This window comes from Pongo abelii, chromosome 4 (genome assembly GCF_028885655.2).
Source record: "Pongo abelii isolate AG06213 chromosome 4, NHGRI_mPonAbe1-v2.0_pri, whole genome shotgun sequence".
In the NCBI taxonomy this organism is placed as follows: Eukaryota; Metazoa; Chordata; class Mammalia; order Primates; family Hominidae; genus Pongo; species Pongo abelii.
Genome location: NC_071989.2, coordinates 38,172,510 through 38,193,250, shown reverse-complemented (window position 1 = coordinate 38,193,250; position 20,741 = coordinate 38,172,510). Strand labels below are relative to the sequence as shown.

The following is a 20,741-nucleotide window of genomic DNA, read 5'->3' as shown; positions in this document are numbered from 1 at the left end:
ATGTTGGACTTTTTCATTTGGTTTCTTTTGAAGCAAAGCTTCCACTGCTTTAAAAAGAAAAAAAAAAACACTTCAAAAACCTCTGGGCCAGATGGTGACTAAGAATTTTCTTTCTGTAACATTTTAGAATTCTGTGTTTTGTGAAAGCTATGTTGCTGGGCCTGGAATATTATTAGATGGGTCCATTAAAAAGGACTTAAAACTAGATCACAAACTTGGCATCTTATAGGAAAAGTCTAAAAGTTGATTACCAAGAATAACAGATTATTCTAGAAGTCCTCTAGCAAAATGACTCAGACTTTCCTTCTTTGCTCCTACTTCAGAACCTACCTGGTCCATGACCTTCATACTACCCTTACTCTTAGGAATCTGATAATAAATCTCGCTAACACATTTACTCACTATTAAAGAGAAATTGTGGGAGAGGGGCTGTGGTCAGGGGCATTTTCTGCAAGGGGCAGAATCAGAAGGTAACTTTCACAAGAGCTCCTGGCGGCCCACAGCTCCCTCCTCTGACCCTGCTAGTCCTCCTGTGTGTCTAACACTCAGGGGAGGGTTGCCCAGGCCTCTTGGCCATGCTGTCCCCAGGATCTTTCTCCTCTGTCCTCCACTCTTCCTGCTTGGCTTTCTCTTGCACTCTGCTTGATCAATTATATGTCAAGTGTTCTAGATCAAACATCATCATGAAATCCCTCTCTCCTGAGCATGAAGAATTCTAGGCACCAGGTAGAGTTGCCTGCATGGCACAACATTCTGTCTTTCTGTATATAAAGTCACCCTTGCTTTGGCCACTGAGCCCGTTACGCTCAGGACTGCCTGACAGGACAGATTGAGAGATCCATCCTCTGGCCAAGACCTCAATGTTACTGTCTTAAAGAATTAGTCATTCAATCTTCATCACACTTTAGGGCAAAAGAAGCCCCACTTTGGGCTTTGCTCCCTGCCTCAACTCATTCTAATTTTCAAATAAAACATGTCAATTGCTGCTCTGAAGAATAATAGAAGAAAATAGTAATTTTAAAAATATATGTAGGCTTGATCAAACTGATCATACTAATGAGAAACTTAAGATTCAAAATCACGAAGAGTTCTGCAAGGTGCCATTCTGATGTGCACTCATGATGAGTGCACTACTGAAATTAAAGCTGTCATTCTTTTGTATCTTTTCCTTCCCGTACTTCATCTAGGGGATCTGAACTCCCAAGAGAATCACACAGCCACATGTCAATTTCTAGCTATTCATACTGAGTTTGAAATGAGAATATTTTTAAAGTATTGCCAGTAAATGTAAGTAATATTCTCCTTGGGGGATAAAATCACCAAAGGAGGATGCAAACTGTTTTTGCATCAGCCAGCCCAGAAATAAGCAGTTTCTTCAAATCACACAAATAATTTCACTCCATTTGTTCCTATTGCAAAAAGCTTCATTTTTTTTTTTTATGGGATGGCTACTAAACATACTGGCTTGTCCCACCCACTGTCTGGAAAATAATTCTTCTGAATTTTTAAAAACAAATTGAGTGGAAGAGGCTCAAAGCAATCCTCTCTCTCTAACGGAAGTTATACTCAGGCCCTAAACTCCAGGATGCATGAACTCAGTGGCCAAAGAATTCAAGCTAATCCATCCCATTCTTGGCAGCTGGGTCTGGTGATCCAGATGCACATGCTCAGATTTGAAGGAAATGGGTACCATCCCATTAGAGAGCTGGGTCTATACAGAGTGGAAGCCTTCCGTTTATCATGTTATCTTTTTAAAAAAGAAAAAAAAAGCAACAAGCAGCATTCAAAGGTTCTAATTATATGGAGAACTTCAGCCCGTTCTCCTTCACTCAGCATTTCATGCTCTTAAAGCAGACCTTAGCCATCCAGCCTGATCTCCCGCTGCTCTCAAGGCATTTTGCCAGGACTAAGCTGTTTTTAACCTCTAACTCCAAGTGCACCTTGTGCATAACGCTGACCCTGAGAACCCTCAGAAATCCTCAAATTTAAGATTACCCAACATGACTTTATCCATATAAACCCAAAGGGCAGAGAAGAAGCAGAACCATCCCTCCCATCTCCCAATATCTTCAGAACCCAAGGCTAGACCAGTCTTGATTTGCAGATGTTCAATGAGTAGCCCAGTCTCATACATCTCCTTGATCGCTTTCAAATTTGCTGCTTCATATGCCAAACAATGAATAATCTATATCCACTTAATGAGTAGACAATGATTGTTGCCTAATTTTTTTCTTTGCTATTTTAATCAGAAGCAGGGATTATTAAAAATGATTTTGGACTTGGGTGAGATCCTCAAGATTCAAGTTCTCCAATACCCAGCAAGGATGTATGCCAAAGACATATCCAAATATATAAAATATAGATGGATATCAATATATTTATCAATAGATATCAATAGAAAGTTGCTATCTCTGTTCTTAGAAAATTACTAATTTTTATATTAAAATAATTTTTCTCTTAATAAAGCATTAGTCCTAGGGGATAGTAACCGTTGACTTATTTGACAAAATAAGAAGTTTGGAAGTCCTATATCTGTCTTCAAAATTATTTGAAAATGTACTTACCTATGAAATTCAAAGTCTAGGAACCACTGACTGGAGATGGGAGACCTCACCAACTTCAGCACCGCATGACGTCCTCTCTTACCCTTTCTATTCATTCATTCATACCTTTCTTTTTATAAACCATCATTTATGCAAGCACTGATTCAGTGCCTGGCACTATGCCAGGGATTGGAATTACAGGCATGGAATACAGTCTTGGTCCTTAGGGAGTATACAGTCTGGGAAGAGGCAGACAGGCCAATAGTTATTCTACAAAAAGTCATTGTTTTTATGTTCTAATCATGATAGATTCTAGAAAAGGAACATCTGCTCTTCCAGAACTCAACCTCTCATCCTTTTAAAGGGCTCTTTCTATATACAAGGCATTTCTCACATTTTTTATATTCTAGAAGCCTAAAAAAAGTAGATTTGGCCTTGGCCTCTCTCCACCTCTGAGAGGTTCTCTTTGGAGGCTCAATAAACAAGTGTTCCAGGCTCATTCTGACCTTTCAGTTATTTCCTTCAGACTCAGTTAACATTCAAGAAACCAAAACATGTCTTCCTTGGTGTCCCACGATTCACCCTGGCATATGTTAATTTTAATTGTGGTACGTGGCTCCTAAAATATTTCTCTTATTATAAAACACATCATCTTTCCCAAAGGAGATTCCAATCAAGATACAGAGGAAAACAATTACAGGGTTATTTAAACAAGAAATACATGGCAGGTCGTAATCACAAATTAAGGTCATAAAAAGAATTATAAAATTTAATGAAGATAAAAGGGAAAAATGATAAAAGCTCTTCTTGTCCACAGACGAAGTACAAAGTTCTTCCACTTCAATTTCCAACTCACAGCCCACACCCTGTGGCTGGTGAAATTTGTTTGTGACACTTCACTTTGACACTTTATAGCCCATGAGGATTAGTGCAGTGACATATTGGTAAGCTCACTTTCTGAATTAAAAAGAAAGCTCTGATTTATGGTGTTTACTGATTTCCAAGGAGACAAACATTCTCACAATGAACAATTTCAAATGACCAACAGTTTAACAACCAACTCACAAAATTTCTGAATATTTAACTACCAGTTCTCATGAGCCCATGGGAGGTAGCTCCTGCACACCAGTGGATGACTGGAATTTGAGAGGCGACCACTCCCATCCTAGATCTCCATTAGGAAGTAAGTAAGGAGCAAGGCTTTTTAATGGGGCTAGGTAACTCCTTGAATTAGATGAAGGAAGCTAGCACATTAGTGGTGGTGTATCTATTCATTATTGTGATGAATCTAGTCAAAGGCTTTGGGGCTAGGGTCAAGGAAAGATTGATGGTTCAAGGAGGAAATCGGGGAGGAGAGGATTGTCCAGACATTTGTGGGTATAGAGGGGCTAATTACAGCAAGCTAAGGGTGCAAAAGGGCATGTGGGGGGGGCCTTAGGGAAGAGAGAAGGGGAGGGCCTGAGGGGAGAGCTGAGAGAAAGATGGCACCCAGAGAGGAGGCAAGTACAAAATTGGCCCATTTCCCAACCGTACGTTCAACTGCTACATGTTTGCAGAACTGAGTCCCCTGAAAAGTTCCACTTGATTTCCAAGGAAAATTGCCATAAATATTTTGTTTTCTGTCCTGTGGTTTGTCCCCCCAGGAACGTGATCACGGGAATGTGAACTCAAGTTGATAGCTCCTTGATACACATATGGAACAGCTTTGGGATGGGAAAAGACTTTTTAAAACTGAAAAACAAATCCCTGAAGAGCAACTTGGCTTTTGGTTAATGGATCTGATGATTTAAGGGGAATGAGAAGTGTGGCAAAAGGAGGTTTTTGAAAAACTAAGTGGCTCTTTCTTTAGAGCAGGGCTTTATCACTCTGTAGCCAGAGCACACACCCCGCATCCCCCTTCTTTCCCTAGGCTCCAGGAGCTGGGCTCTGCTTCCCCAAAGGCCCTCTTCAGAAAAAGCTAGACTCCTGATTTCTTCCCAAGTGACTGTGTCCAAAATATGCATACATATCTCTTGTTTTTTTAAAGAGATTTGCTGAATAAGAACAGAAGCATTGTTAAAAACAGGCACTGAGAAGGTTACAGTTACAGAAAATATTTTTAATTACTGAAATATGATATGAATTTGTTATATATTTATAATTATAGGAATATGATATATATTATATATTAATTTCCGTAATTAAAAATATATAAACAGAAAGAGAGATTTATTTTTTAAAAATTAGCCCTAGGAACCCTCGTGTTTGCTCTTATGACCTTGAACTGATTAGATGAGGTCCACCCACATTATCAAGAGTAATCTCCTTTATTTAAAGTGAAGTGATTGTATACATTAAGCACATCTACAAAAATACCTTCACAGCAACATCTGGACTGGTGTTTGACCTAACAACTGGAACTGGGCACCATAGCCAGGATGAGACATAAAATTAGCCATTCCAGGTAGAATCCTAGCTCACCCTCTCTGACCCAAGGCTGAAATTTCTTCTCCAACACTTCTCTAGTCTTCCCTTGGGTCCTACCCCAGAGTCTGCAGTTAGTCATGTGATCATTACCACTTTGGCCCACATCAAGTCTGTTCCCTGTGGCTTCTGGGAGCCCACTACTACCCTTGGGTTACCTTCTTTCTGGTGAGTTCTACTGTGAACAATGGCTTTAGCCTCTTTTGAGGCTCAGTCTCTTCCATCTTTTGTCCTGAATTAACATTTGGGTCCACAGGGCCAAATACCATTACCAAAGTGCCCATCTATATCAAGTCAGCTCCCTGTAAGAACCCACAAGTATATGCTGCCTCCTTCAAAGGAAAGGTGTCTGTTACAGGTCAGTTGTGGACCCTGGTCTGTGTCGTCCTTGCTCTGGGACCCAAAGATGTCTGCCACCTCTGGGACCTTACCAATCACAGTGGCAGAGGGAACACGGGAAGCCCTATACCAGCTCTTAAAGTGTCCACCCAATGGTGATGCACTTCCACTCACATTTTACTGGCCAGAACATGCCACAGGGCCATACAGACCACAAGGGAGCTGGGAGCCACCACCTGACTGTGTGCCTGGAAGTAGATCTGGAATATTTGGTGACCAGTACTGACTGTCACCACACATTCTCTCAGCTCACCTGCACAGCTGAGGGGCATGCCTCAAGCCCAGTGAGCTGTCAGTCCCTCTCGAATCAGACCCCCAGCCCCCTTTTCCCACCTCCCAGGTCCTTGTGTGTCTCCGTCAGGCACACTCACCACCTTCCTTCTCTGTTTCTTTCTGTTTCTTTGCCTTTCTCACCCTGACCACACTCAGAAATGACCTTCCAAAATTGATGCTGGAATTTTATCATGGAAACATGCATTGCACAGTGTTAATTTTTTTTCTAGATTTTATTTTCTCTAAGCAATAACATTAATCTTTTAATTTAAAATTCGCTTTTTTAAATAGACTAAATTTGCTTCAGTCCACCAAAGAGAAAAAGGATGATTTCCACACAGGTTTCCTGATCCATTACCCTGACTCCATGCTGCAAACCCATGCAAGACCAGGGCCTACCTGCCCTCATACTTACCATGCTCCTGTGTTTCCAAAAATATATAATAACAAGAGACAATTCTTATGAGATAACATGTAAACAAAACAATTTCTGTAATACAGAATAATCCCAATTTTTTGAAAAATACATATTCATATGTGCAACTTTTAATGGGTCTAAAAAGTACTTCAAAATATTAGAAGATTGTTTCTGGAACGTGGAACGAGAATTGACTGATATTTTCTTATGTTTTCAAAATAGAACTGTATGAATACCTTCTAATTAGGAAAACTTTTTTTTTTTTTTTGAGACTTTTTGAGACAGTCTCACTCTGTCGCCCAGGCCGGAGTGCAGTGGTGCAATCTCAACTCATTGCAACCTCTGCCTTCCGTGTTCAAGCAGTTCTTCTGCCTCAACCTCCTGAGTAGCTGGGATCACAGGCACACGCCACCATGCCCAGCTAAGGAAAGCTATTTTTTTAAAGGTTCTAAAGTCCCCATGGATGGAGACTTTTCACCCTCTCATTACCTTTTAATCACTTTTATAGACAAGAATCTTTCCTTACACTCTTTTTTTGTGGTCACATAAATCTGTTTCACCCTTTTAGGGTAACTGAGGGGAGAAAAATGTCGGGGGTTAGGGATGGGCTAAGAGATGCAGAGTGTTCACTTAGATTACGAGAACAAGCCTGGAAAATTAGCCAGGCTCATTGCCTCCATTCCCATTTCCTCCTTTGGTTGCACAGAATCCACCCAGAGGAAGTTTTCTGCCCTTCTCCTCCCTGGGGGACCATCATCGTGCCTCTCCAAGCTTCGGTGGCACTGGCAGGTGGGGGCAGGCTGGAATGGAATAGACACAGCACAAACAATAAGCCCACCTGAGAGAAGACACCTCCTCAGCGCCCGGGCGCTGTCACAGGTTAGCCACCCAAGGTCCCACCAGGGCTCCTGCATGTTCACAGCTCTTGATTTATCCTGTCGGATGCAAGGCCTCAGGCTCAGTGGGGAGTGTGGCTAGTGAGACTGTACAGGGAGAGAACCCATCAGAGGTTTACCAAGGTCAGAAGGTACACTGGACATTAGTACAGCTACTATATGCTCCAGGATATTATTTTTCTAAACTTAGCTAAGAACATAAGCCCTCGGTTTCCTCTCACTTTCTATAGCCCCAGATAAGGAGCACAAGGAAAAACAACCAATACAAAAAAGTGGAGGACACACCAGCTTATAATGAATAATAAAAGCTAACATTTATTGAGTACTTAGTGTGTGTCAAACCCGTTCTACACATTATCCCAATACAACCCTCAGCAACCGTATGCAGCAAGGGTTATTATGACAAGCATTTCTCAGATGAGGAAATGAACATGCTGCAAGCTCAAGTGCAATAGGAAAGTGTAGTGGTTGTGGTTAAGCCATGGACGCAGAAGCCAGACTGTAGGAAGGAATCTGAATACTGGTTCTGCCATTTATTAGGGTCTGGCTTTTGCATGTTATGTAATCTCCTCTGCCTCAGTTTCTTTTTCAGTAAATGGAGGCAATACTCTACCTTCCTTAGAGTTGATTTTGAGGACTAGACAAGTTGTTCTATGTAAAGGGGTTTGCAAAGCTGTCAAGTGTTAGTTCTTATTAAGTCATTTACCCGAGGTCACAGTCAGGAAGTGGCGGTGCTAAGATTAGAAGGTCCATGGTCTAGCTCCAGAGTCCCCACACACTTCAAATCTACTTTCCTCCGGACAGTGTGGCTGGTCTTGCTCCTAAAGAGCAGTCTCCCTTGGCTGGCCCTTGTTACATGACTCAAAGGCACCCTACTTGGAATGGAAGGGTGCCATTGGGCAGTCATTGAAGCAACAATATATTTTCAGCAATTCTGCTTTCAAAGTGCAATCTAAAATAGATAGGTAGCAAAGTTTTAAGTCTCTGGTGTATCACCCATGCACAGGAAGATGAGGGAACTGTCCATGCGGGGAAGGAAAGAAACACAGAATCAAACTGTGCTCACCCCCTCTCAAGCCAACCACACTCCTTGCCAGGAGCTGACTCCCCACTCCTGGCACCACTCTCCGCTGGGTTTGGCTTGAGTGTCCAGCTACAGGCACACGTCAATGGGTACAGCCTGGCCACCCCCATAACCTTGACATTGGCCTGTCAAGCAGCCTCAAGCAGCTACAAACATGTTAAATTCACAGACACCCAAGGTTTCAGGCCTCGCCTTGGATTTTGATGCATGTCCAAATTGGAAGTTTAGCTTAAGAAAAAAAAGTCAACCCTTCCTGCTGACACCCAGCTGAATAAAAGAAGTGTAGGGCCTGTGAGCACTAGCCCAGACATGAACTTCCTTTCCTTTGCTCAGCCTGGTCCTAAACTCAGAGACCTAATTACTGCCATTCACATTTCAAGGGCCTTAACTTCAATGCTGCCTCAAGCAGCAGATGGAGCCAAACTATCTTCTCTGTGTAGTTTAATAAACCCCAAGGTGCAGTGGCGGAATTGGAGATTAAATCCCTAATCCCTCAGCTGCCAGCTGGCTGACTTGGGCAAGGAGGTTCAGTTTCTTCGTCTGTAAAATGGGGATAACACCCACCTCATAGTATTGCTGGGAAGAGTAAACCAGGACTTGGTATAGGTGAAAAGCCTCTTAGAATTTTCTAGTCCAGTCTCTATAGAAATAAGTTTTTGTATTAATCATGTTTCTTATTATCTATATTTTGTGATGCTTTGGTATCTTGGGGACCTTGCTGGTGGGGGAGAGACTGCCCCTCCCAGGATTAGCTAATTCCTACAGATACCAAACAACTTGCCTTTGAGCACATGTTTCTTGTGCAAACCAAGAAATCCAAAGCCCATATTCCCATTCATCTACTTTATCCAACTCTCACACACCAAGCCAATCTTTCACTGCCCTAAATCACCCCAGGGCCAGGTACCAGATAACTAGAGACCACCAAAATTATAGCTCAGAACCAGCCAATCCTAAATACTCTGCCTTGCCTGCCTTTCCTGCAGAAACCATGATAAAGGCTGTGCTCATGCTTTCTGCCTCCTGACTGACCCTGGTGCTTCCCCAGGTGGCTCTGCATGGCAGAGTGTGTCCCCTCCTCCTGGAAACTGAAAATAATAAACTCTTCTTTCAATGGCATTGACCCCTCCATGTTGTCACTGAGTCACCTCTATAAATTAAATCCCTGTACAATTGAAACACTCTTGCTATCTGAACTCTACCAAAACACAGGAAACAACTTTAGAAAATTTGCTGTTCAAACCAGGATCTAAATGATCTAAAAACAAGCAAAGGATTGTTGTATTCATATTCTGATTCCGTAATACCCTCAGGATCAAAGATGCTGTTGGTCATCAACAGCTGTTTCACCAAAGAAGTGGCACAAACTGGGTCAGACAACAGAGCTAGAAATGTGTGAAGCTCCACACTAGATGCCTGCCCAAGGTATATAAGCCCCACTCTGTCTTCAAAAAACATATAAACTGCTTGTGCAAATGACACTCGAATTCCCCAAATATGTATATGTATTATATTAAATATAATAATATATGAAAAATACCGAAGGAGGAGCCAAGATGGCCGAATAGGAACAGCTCCGGTCTACAGCTCCCAGCGCGAGCGACGCAGGAGACGGGTGATTTCTGCATTTCCATCTGAGGTACCGTGTTCATCTCACTAGGGAGTGCCAGACAGTGGGCACAGGTCAGTGGGTGAGTGCACCGTGCGCCAGCCGAAGCAGGGGCGAGGCATTGCCTCACTCGGGAAGCGCAAGGGGTCACGGAGTTCCCTTTCCAGGGGTGACAGACGGCACCTGGAAAATCGGGCCACTCCCACCCGAATACTGTGCTTTTCCGACGGGCTTAGGAAACGGTGCCTCAGGAGAGTATAGCCCGCACCTGGCTCAGAGGGTCCTACGCCCACGGAGTCTCGCTGATTGCTAGCACAGCAGTCTGAGATCAAACAGCAAGTCGGCAGCGAGGCTGGGGGAGGGGCGCCCGCCATTGCCCAGGCTCCCTTAGGTAAACAAAGCAGCCGGGAAGCTTGAACTGGGTGGAGCCCACCACAGCCCAAGGAGGCCTGCCTGCCTCTGTAGGCTCCACCTCTGGGGGCAGGGCACAGACAAACAAAAAGACAGCAGTAACCTCTGCAGACTTAAATGTCCCTGTCTGACAGCTTTGAGGAGAGCAGTGGTTCTCCCAGCACGCAACTGGAGATCTGAGAACGGGCTGACTACCTCCTCAAGTGGGTCCCTGACCCCTGACCCCCGTGCAGCCTAACTGGGAGGCACCCCCCAGCAGGGGCAGACTGATACCTCACACGGCCGGCCAGGTACTCCAACAGACCTGCAGCTGAGGGTCCTGTCTGTTAGAAGGAAAACTAACAGAAAGGACATCCACACCAAAAACCCATCTGTACATCACCATCATCAAAGACCAAAAGTAGATAAAACCACAAAGATGGGGAAAAAACAGAGCAGAAAAACTGGAAACTCTAAAAAGCAGAGTACCTCTCCTCCTCCAAAGGAACGCAGTTCCTCACCAGCAACGGAACAAAGCTGGACGGAGAATGACTTTGACGAGCTGAGAGAAGAAGGCTTCAGACGATCAAATTACTCCGAGCTACGGGAGGATATTCAAACCAAAGGCAAAGAAGTTGAAAACTTTGAAAAAAATTTAGAAGAATGTATAACTAGAATAACCAATACAGAGAAGTGCTTAAAGGAGCTGATGGAGCTGAAAACCAAGGCTCGAGAACTACGTGAAGAATGCAGAAGCCTCAGGAGCCGATGCGATCAAATGGAAGAAAGGGTATCAGCCCTGGAAGATGAAATGAATGAAATGAAGCGAGAAGGGAAGTTTAGAGAAAAAAGAATAAAAAGAAACGAGCAAAGCCTCCAAGAAATGTGGGACTATGTGAAAAGACCAAATCTACGTCTGATTGGTGTACCTGAAAGTGACGGGGAGAATGGAAACAAGTTGGAAAACACTCTGCAGGATATTATCCAGGAGAACTTCCCCAATCTAGCAAGGCAGGCCAACATTCAGATTCAGGAAATACAGAGAACGCCACAAAGATACTCCTCGAGAAGAGCAACTCCAAGACACATAATTGTCAGATTCACCAAAGTTGAAATGAAGGAAAAAATGTTAAGGGCAGCAAGAGAGAAAGGTCGGGTTACCATCAAAGGGAAGCCCATCAGACTAACAGCGGATCTCTCGGCAGAAACCCTACAAGCCAGAAGAGAGTGGGGGCCAATATTCAACATTCTTAAAGAAAAGAATTTTCAACCCAGAATTTCATATCCTGCCAAACTAAGCTTCATAAGTGAAGGAGAAATAAAATACTTTACAGACAAGCAAATGCTGAGAGATTTTGTCACCACCAGGCCTGCCCTAAAAGAGCTCCTGAAGGAAGCGCTAAACATGGAAAGGCACAACCGGTACCAGCCACTGCAAAATCATACCGAAATGTAAAGACCATCGAGACTAGGAAGAGACTGCATCAACTAACGAGCAAAATAACCAGCTAACATCATAATGACAGGATCAGATTCACACATAACAATATTAACTTTAAATGTAAATGGACTAAATGCTCCAATTAAAAGACACAGACTGGCAAATTGGATAAAGACTCAAGACCCATCAGTGTGCTGTATTCAGGAAACCCATCTCACGTGCAGAGACACACATAGGCTCAAAATAAAAGGATGGAGGAAGATCTACCAAGCAAATGGAAAACAAAAAAAGGCAGGGGTTGCAATCCTAGTCTCTGATAAAACAGACTTTAAACCAACAAAGATCAAAAGAGACAAAGAAGCCCATTACATAATGGTAAAGGGTTTAATTCAACAAGAAGAGCTAACTATCCTAAATATATATGCACCCAATACAGGAGCACCCAGATTCATAAAGCAAGTCCTGAGTGACCTACAAAGAGACTTAGACTCCCACACATTAATAATGGGAGACTTTAACACCCCACTGTCAACATTAGACAGATCAACGAAACAGAAAATCAACAAGGATACCCAGGAATTGAACTCAGCTCTGCACCAAGCAGACCTAATAGACATCTACAGAACTCTCCACCCCAAATCAACAGAATATACATTTTTTTCAGCACCACACCACACCTATTCCAAAATTGACCATATACTTGGAAGTAAAGCTCTCCTTAATAAATGTAAAAGAACAGAAATTATAACAAACTATCTCTCAGATCACAGTGCAATCAAGCTAGAACTCAGGATTAAGAATCTCACTCAAAACCGCTCAACTACATGGAAACTGAACAACCTGCTCCTGAATGACTACTGGGTACATAATGAAATGAAGGCAGAAATAAAGATGTTCTTTGAAACCAACGAGAACCAAGACACAACATACCAGAATCTCTGGGATGCATTCAAAGCAGTGTGTAGAGGGAAATTTATAGCACTAAATGCCCACAAGAGAAAGCAGGAAAGATCCAAAATTGACACCCTAACATCACAATTAAAAGAACTAGAAAAGCAAGAGCAAACACATTCAAAAGCTAGCAGAAGGCAAGAAATAACTAAAATCAGAGCAGAACTGAAGGAAATAGAGACACGAAAAACCCTTCAAAAAATAAATGAATCCAGGAGCTGGTTTTTTGAAAGGATCAACAAAATTGATAGACTGCTAGCAAGATTAATAAAGAAAAAAAGAGAGAAGAATCAAATAGATGCAATAAAAAATGATAAAGGGGATATCACCACCGATCCCACAGAAATACAAACTACCATCAGAGAATATTACAAACACCTCTACGCAAATAAACTAGAAAATCTAGAAGAAATGGATAAATTCCTCAACACATACACCCTCCCAAGACTAAACCAGGAAGAAGTTGAATCTCTGAATAGACCAATAACAGGAGCTGAAATTGTGGCAATAATCAATAGCTTACCAACCAAAAAAACTCCAGGACCAGATGGGTTCACAGCCGAATTCTACCAGAGGTACAAGGAGGAGCTGGTACCATTCCTTCTGAAACTATTCCAATCAATAGAAAAAGAGGGAATCCTCCCTAACTCATTTTATGAGGCCAGCATCATCCTGATACCAAAGTCTGGCAGAGACACAACAAAAAAAGAGAATTTTAGACCAATATCCTTGATGAACATTGATACAAAAATCCTCAATAAAATACTGGCAAACAGAATCCAGCAGCACATCAAAAAGCTTATCCACCATGATCAAGTGGGCTTCATCCCTGGGATGCAAGGCTGGTTCAATATACGCAAATCAATAAATGTAATCCAGCATATAAACAGAACCAAAGTCAAAAACCACATGATTATCTCAATAGATGCAGAAAAGGCCTTTGACAAAATTCAACAACCCTTCATGCTAAAAACTCTCAATAAATTAGGTATTGATGGGACGTATCTCAAAATAATAAGAGCTATTTATGACAAACCCACAGCCAATATCATACTGAATGGGCAAAAACTGGAAGCATTCCCTTTGAAAACTGGCACAAGACAGGGATGCCCTCTCTCACCACTCCTATTCAACATAGTGTTGGAAGTTCTGGCCAGGGCAATTAGGCAAGAGAAGGAAATCAAGGGTATTCAATCAGGAAAAGAGGAAGTCAAATTGTCCCTGTTTGCAGATGACATGATAGTATATCTAGAAAACCCCATTGTCTCAGCCCAAAATCTCCTTAAGCTGATAAGCAACTTCAGCAAAGTCTCAGGATACAAAATCAATGTACAAAAATCACAAGCATTCTTATACATCAATAACAGACAAACAGAGAGCCAAATCATGAGTGAACTCCCATTCACAATTGCTTCAAAGAGAATAAAATACCTAGGAATCCAACTTACAAGGGATGTGAAGGACCTCTTCAAGGAGAACTACAAACCACTGCTCAAGGAAATAAAAGAGGATACAAACAAATGGAAGAACATTCCATGCTCATGGGTAGGAAGAATCAATATCATGAAAATGGCCATCCTTCCCAAGGTAATTTACAGATTCAATGCCATCCCCATCAAGTTACCAATGACTTTCTTCACAGAATTGGAAAAAACTACTTTAAAGTTCATATGGAACCAAAAAAGAGCCCGCATCGCCAAGTCAATCTTAAGCCAAAAGAACAAAGCTGGAGGCATCACGCTACCTGACTTCAAACTATACTACAAGGCTACAGTAACCAAAACAGCATGGTACTGGTACCAAAACAGAGATATAGATCAATGGAACAGAACAGAGCCGTCAGAAATAATGCCACATATCTACAACTATCTGATCTTTGACAAACCTGACAAAAACAAGAAATGGGGAAAGGATTCCCTATTTAATAAATGGTGCTGGGAAAACTGGCTAGCCATATGTAGAAAGCTGAAACTGGATCCCTTCCTTACACCTTATACAAAAATCAATTCAAGATGGATTAAAGACTTAAATGTTAGACCTAAAACCATAAAAACCCTAGAAGAAAACCTAGGCAATACCATTCAGAACATAGGCATGGGCAAGGACTTCATGTCTAAAACACCAAAAGCAATGGCAACAAAAGCCAAAATTGACAAATGGGATCTAATTAAACTAAAGAGCTTCTGCACAGCAAAGGAAACTACCATCAGAGTGAACAGGCAGCCTACAAAATGGGAGAAAATTTTCGCAACCTACTCATCTGACAAAGGGCTAATATCCAGAATCTACAATGAACTCCAACAAATTTACAAGAAAAAAACAAACAACCCCATCAAAAAGTGGGCGAAGGACATGAACAGACACTTCTCAAAAGAAGACATTTATGCAGCCAAAAAACACATGAAAAAATGCTCACCATCACTGGCCATCAGAGAAATGCAAATCAAAACCACAATGAGATACCATCTCACACCAGTTAGAATGGCAATCATTAAAAAGTCAGGAAACAACAGGTGCTGGAGAGGATGTGGAGAAATAGGAACACTTTTACACTGTTGGTGGGACTGTAAACTAGTTCAACCCTTGTGGAAGTCAGTGTGGCGATTCCTCAGGGATCTAGAACTAGAAATTCCATTTGACCCAGCCATCCCATTACGGGGTATATACCCAAAGGACTATAAATCATGCTGCTATAAAGACACATGCACATGTATGTTTATTGCCGCATTATTCACAATAGCAAAGACTTGGAACCAACCCAAATGTCCAACAATGATAGACTGGATTAAGAAAATGTGGCACATATACACCATGGAATACTATGCAGCCATAAAAAATGATGAGTTCACGTCCTTTGTAGGGACATGGATGAAATTGGAAATCATCATTCTCAGTAAACTATCGCAAGAACAAAAAACCAAACACCACATATTCTCACTCATAGGTGGGAATTGAACAATGAGAACACATGGACACAGGAAGGGGAACATCACACTTCGGGGACTGTTGTGGGGTGGGGGGAGGGGGGAGGGATAGCACTGGGAGATATACCTAATGCTAGATGACGAGTTGGTGGGTGCAGCGCACCAGCATGACACATGTATACATATGTAACTTACCTGCACGTTGCGCACATGTACCATAGAGCCTAAAGTATAATAATAATAATAATAATAATAATAATAATAATAAAAAGAAAAAATAAATAAAAATAAAAAAAATAAATAAATAAAAAAAGAAAAATACCAAATGCATGTTATACACTATTAAAGTTCAGAGTAGAAAGAATGTACAAATAATGCAAATAAAAGTCAATGGAGGGGCAAGAATAACAGTTAAAAGGAAATGAGAATTTTCTAGGGCCAAGCCCAACTCTGATGGTCACATCAACCAGGAAGCAATCCCTTGAGACACTCTCTCAAAATTTACTCCCTCCACACATGGGAAAACCCTCCATGGGGCAGTTAGTGGCATTCAGCCCCTTTGTCTCTCAGGCTGCTATTCCCTCCTTCTTGGAAGCACTCTCTGGCCTGAGTACCAGCCCCTTAATGGAGGTTTTTCCTTCAATGGGTCACGGTGCTCAAAGCTACAGTTCCATGAGGCTTGGAGTATGTCTTCATTCCACTGTCAGTCTACTTCAATCCATCATCTAACAGCTGCCTGAGGACCTAGCTGACACACTCTTGAGGAAATACGTTCTGAGAATGCCATACCAGGGCTAGAGGCTGGACTGTGTGACCATACCTTGTCATTGATCATTAGTACATGTTCAGAAATGCCGCCAAGGAAATGGCTCCAGAAGTCAGCCACACCAACCAGAACAAGGCCAAACAGGCAATGCTCTGAAACTGGCTTCTGTACTGGGCTGCAGATGGGATTCTCATTGAACACACAGGATGTGATTGGCTTTTCCTTAAGAACTGAAAAGTTATCCAAAGGATTCTCCATTTCCCATTAGATCCTAAAAATGTTTCCAATTGGTTTTATTCACTTACTTGACACTTGGATTTGTTTGATGCTTGTTTAGTTGTCCAGTACAAGGTTCAGGACAGGAATGTCTGCATGGATGGGAACCTCCTCACAGACAGCACATACTTCATCTGTTACTCCCAGGGCAGCATCTAGTGGAATGAGTGTGAGCTGAAGAATCAGAACTACTTGGTTGGTGGCTGATTCTGTTTCTCACCAGCGGTGTGACATTGAGAAAGTCACCTCAACACCTCTGAGCTTCTTTCTCTGTCAGTAAAATGGGAATCATGCCTATTTGTTGTTGAGGATTAAATAACATGAATAAAATCCTTAGTACAGTGCCAGGCACATCACAGGTATTCGAAAATATTTTTCTAGCATTGTACTAACAAACCTTTTAAGTGACCTCAAAGAAATGGTAAACTGCTATTATTAATCGATAGGGTAATGACTATGTGGAAGTATGTTTGTCAGGATAGATTGCGTTATACCGCAGTAATAAACAATCTCAACATCTCAAAAGCTTAAAACAATAAAGATTTGTTTCTTGCTCATATTATATGTGCATCATTCACAGGTTGGTGATTCTGCTCAACTTCATCCATATTTGGAGACACAGGCTAACAGAGACTCCATTACATAGAATGTAGCCGATTATCTTGGAAGATGGCAGAAGAGATGGAGAATTGCACTCCCACTTATAAGTATGCTTCAGCACAACAACTCCACTCATATTTTGCTGGCCAGATAGAGCCACATGGCTATACATAATTTCAAAGAGGCAAAAAAGTATAATCTTCTTGCATACTGAAAAGTAGAGTGAAACCAGAGATTGATGAAAGTACTTATGATAAAAGTACTTAAGGAGGTACAAAATGTGTAATAAGATCATAAAGAAAGGAAAGCCTAAGGTTGCCTCGAGTGTCCAGAAGAACCTCTTTCAGGAAAGTAACTCTTGTGATAAAATTTTAAAAATGAATAGTAACTTGTCAGGCAAAAGAACAGGAAGGTATCCCAGGCAGAGGGGCTCTCACATGTGCAAAGGCTTGCAGTCCTGAGAAATTATAGTGCTGTCTGTGAACAAGTTATTCAGTGCTAATCAGTATTAATAAGAAAAGAAAATAGATCAGGTGAGCTGGGAAGAGGTAGAAAATGAGGGTTGACCAGTGCTAGATCATGTCATGATAAAGAGTTCAGCTTTTATCATGCATGTGATGAGGGAGGGGGAGTAAAAGCATTGAAAGTTCCCAAGTAAGAAAGTGACAGGGTCAGATTTATTTGGTCATCTATTTAGTCAACAAATATTTATTGAGGGCCTACTGATATGGTTTGGCTGTGTCACCACCCAAATCTCATCTTGAATTGTAATAATCCTCATGTGTCAAGGGTGGGGCCAGGTAGAGATAATTGAATCATGGGGGCAGTTTCCCCCCATACTTTTCTCGTAGTAGTGAATAAATCTCACAAGATTTGATGGCTTTATAAATGGGAGTTCCCCTGCACAAGCTCTCTTGCCTGCCTCCATGTAAGTCATGACTTTGCTCCTCATTCACCTTCCACCATGACTGTGAGGCCTCCCCAGCCATGTGGAATTGTGAGTCAATTAAACCTCTTTCCTTTATATATTACCCAGTCTTGGGTTATGTCTTTATTAGCACTGTGAGAACAGATTAATATACCTACTAAGAGCAAAGCACTGTTTTAGGACTTGGAGATATATTGGTGAACAAAGACAAAGTTCCTGCCCTCATGGAGTTCAAATACTAGTGTCAGGAAAGGCACTGTGGCAAAGTATGGAGAACGGGTTAGAAGAGATTGGTTGAGAGGAGAAGCAAAGAAATTAGGAAAGAAATTAGTGCAATTGTATAGATGAGTAATAATACAGAACTAAACTACACAGTGAGAATGAAGAGGAAGGGACAGATAAAAGAGGCATTTGAAAGAATCAACAGAACTTGGAGAGAACTCAATAGGAGAGTAAAGAAGTAAGAGAAGTTAAGAATGACTCCTTGTTTTTCTGCCACTCACTGAGACTGAGAACTCAGAAGGAAGAAGGGGGTAAGTAGAAATGATGCATTTTGTCATTGATGTACTGAGTTGGAGGTGGTGTTTTTCCCACAGGAATTTTGATGTATCCGGAATTCAAGAGCTGGTTATACAAGGAAAAAAAAAAATTGGGAATAAACAGAGGGAGAAGAAACCATGGGAGAGAGTCTAGGTTGATGGCAAGTATATGTCTCCTCTCCCTCCCAAGACCACACCAGCATACTATTAGGGTATTTAATAAGATGTGAACACACAACAACAAAAAGCAGATAGCAGTGAACAACACATTCAGAAGAAAGTGGCTGAGGGAAAACTGATTTTTAAATGAAAAGGCTCAATATAAAGTGCTTGCAGAGGAGCTGACTTGGCCCCCCAAAGAAACACTCAAGAAAGTAAAATGCTTTACTTGATAACTAATCAGGCACTGAGCTGCAAGCTTCCTGGCCAAAGGCCCAAAGCAGTAAGCAGAAGGTGCTTCCTGGCCCTGACTCAACTGGTGCAGAAGGACACCCTATTGATGGTGATGCAGGAGCATCTCTGAGCCTTCTCTGAGTGCTCCAGAAAGCATTATCCTGCCCAAAGGGGAGGAAAGTCTCTTTGAAAGCATTTCCGCCCAGAGATGAAGACAAAAACCATAACAGGAAGGACCAATATCCCAAACATCACTGATATTACCTGGGTGTTCTGCTTGCAAAAACATTTTGCTTATAAAAAGAAAACATGATCCCATCACTAACTGTCCCTAAAGCAAGTCATCTGCCTTTTCATGGTCTCAAGGGGCTCATCTGTAAAATGAAGAGTTGAACTAAATGATGGTTGAGGTTCCATCCTGTCTGGTAATAAAAACTGTCAAAAGTGGTCACATACTGTCAATTTCATATGGCTTGATGCACACACATGCACACTCACTGTGCATACACCCTCATAAACATTTATTCATTCGATAAGTATTGCCTACTATATGCCAAGCATTCTTCTAGGCATTGAAGATATAGCAGCAAACAAAGCAAAGCCCTGCTCACTTGGAGCTTACGTTCTAGGAGTGGTAAAAGCAAAAATATAAGCAAATTAACTAGTATGTCCAAGGGGGTGGAAGGAGAAAGGGAGAGAGTAAGAGAGAGAGACAACAAGTGGGGAGAGTAGAAGGAGGTAGAAAGATCACCAGGGCCTGGCAAAGCCTTGCTTCTACTCTGAGTGAGATGGGAAGGCATTGGAGGGTTCTGAGCAACGTAATAGGACACACATGCTTAGAAGATGATTCTCACTGCTTTCTGTGGCAGACAGACTTGTAGGGACAAGAATAGAAACAGGGAGACCAGTCGGGAGGCCGTTGCAATCATCCAGATGAGGGATGACAGTGGCTTGGACCTGGTGGCAATGGTGGAGCTGAAAGTCCTGGTTGTTCTGTATTCTGAAGGCAAAGTCAATAGGATTTGCTACTGGACAGCATGTGGAGTGTGAGTGAAAGATGACGCCAAGATTTTTCACTGGAATAAGTGGAATAATGAAGTTCCCATTTACTGATCTGGTAAAGACTATGGAAGGAACATATTTGGAGCTGGGGGGAGATAGGAATCTCGATGTTTAAGTATGAAACGTTTGAACTGGCTTTTAGATACCTTATGAAAGTGTGGTGTTAATACCACAGGCATCCAGAATCTTCTTTGGAGAAAAATTTTAAATATAATCCCCGGTGAAAACACTCGTATCTTTTATTTGGGAACTCCCCAGAGAGTACCTGTGACATGTGGTATGGTGGTAAACATTTAATAACATGTTCTCCGAGGAGGAAAAAAAAATCCTGAATTAGTAGCATTTGCTGATTTCCGTGCTGTCAATACTCCCACCACAGCCAACTTCAGGCTACTAGTGTGAAGTCACTGAGGGAAGAGGTGCTGTCCCAAACCAGCCTGAGCAGCAGTTCCAGCACACCCCACAGCAACCTCTCCCCAAGCCCCCCACCTTCCCCTCCAAAGACAGAGAAAGAGGGGGAATCAGGAACAACCCTAGAAGAGTGGGGGGTGGGTGTGACAACCTTAGCTGTTATCCTTTAAACACCTTTGCAGGATTTTGAAAAAACAGGTTGTATGAGAAAGCCTGAGCCGTTTCTATTATAAACAGCTGCCTTATTGTAACAACTAGATCCAGGATCTGACATTAATTATTGCTAATATAAAACAAATTTACTCTCAAATTTCAGTGAGGGTAGAGCAGGACACGAGAGGATGGGATCTCTAGCCCTCCTGATGGTCCTCCAAG

General features: G+C 41.9%; 1 long non-coding RNA gene across 4 annotated transcripts in view; it reads right to left on the bottom strand.

Annotated features, from left to right (window-relative positions):
• Nucleotides 1–20,741, bottom strand: part of LOC134761386 (uncharacterized) — a 67,092-nt gene that overhangs the window by 17,540 nt on the left and 28,811 nt on the right. Inside the window, exon 3 of one of the 4 annotated variants that reach the window (XR_010139942.1) lies at nt 16,463–16,588. The exons of the other annotated variants lie outside the window; for them this stretch is intronic. This is a non-coding gene — a long non-coding RNA (uncharacterized LOC134761386). The remainder of the gene's footprint in view (nt 1–16,462; nt 16,589–20,741) is intronic. 4 annotated transcript variants of the gene reach the window in all.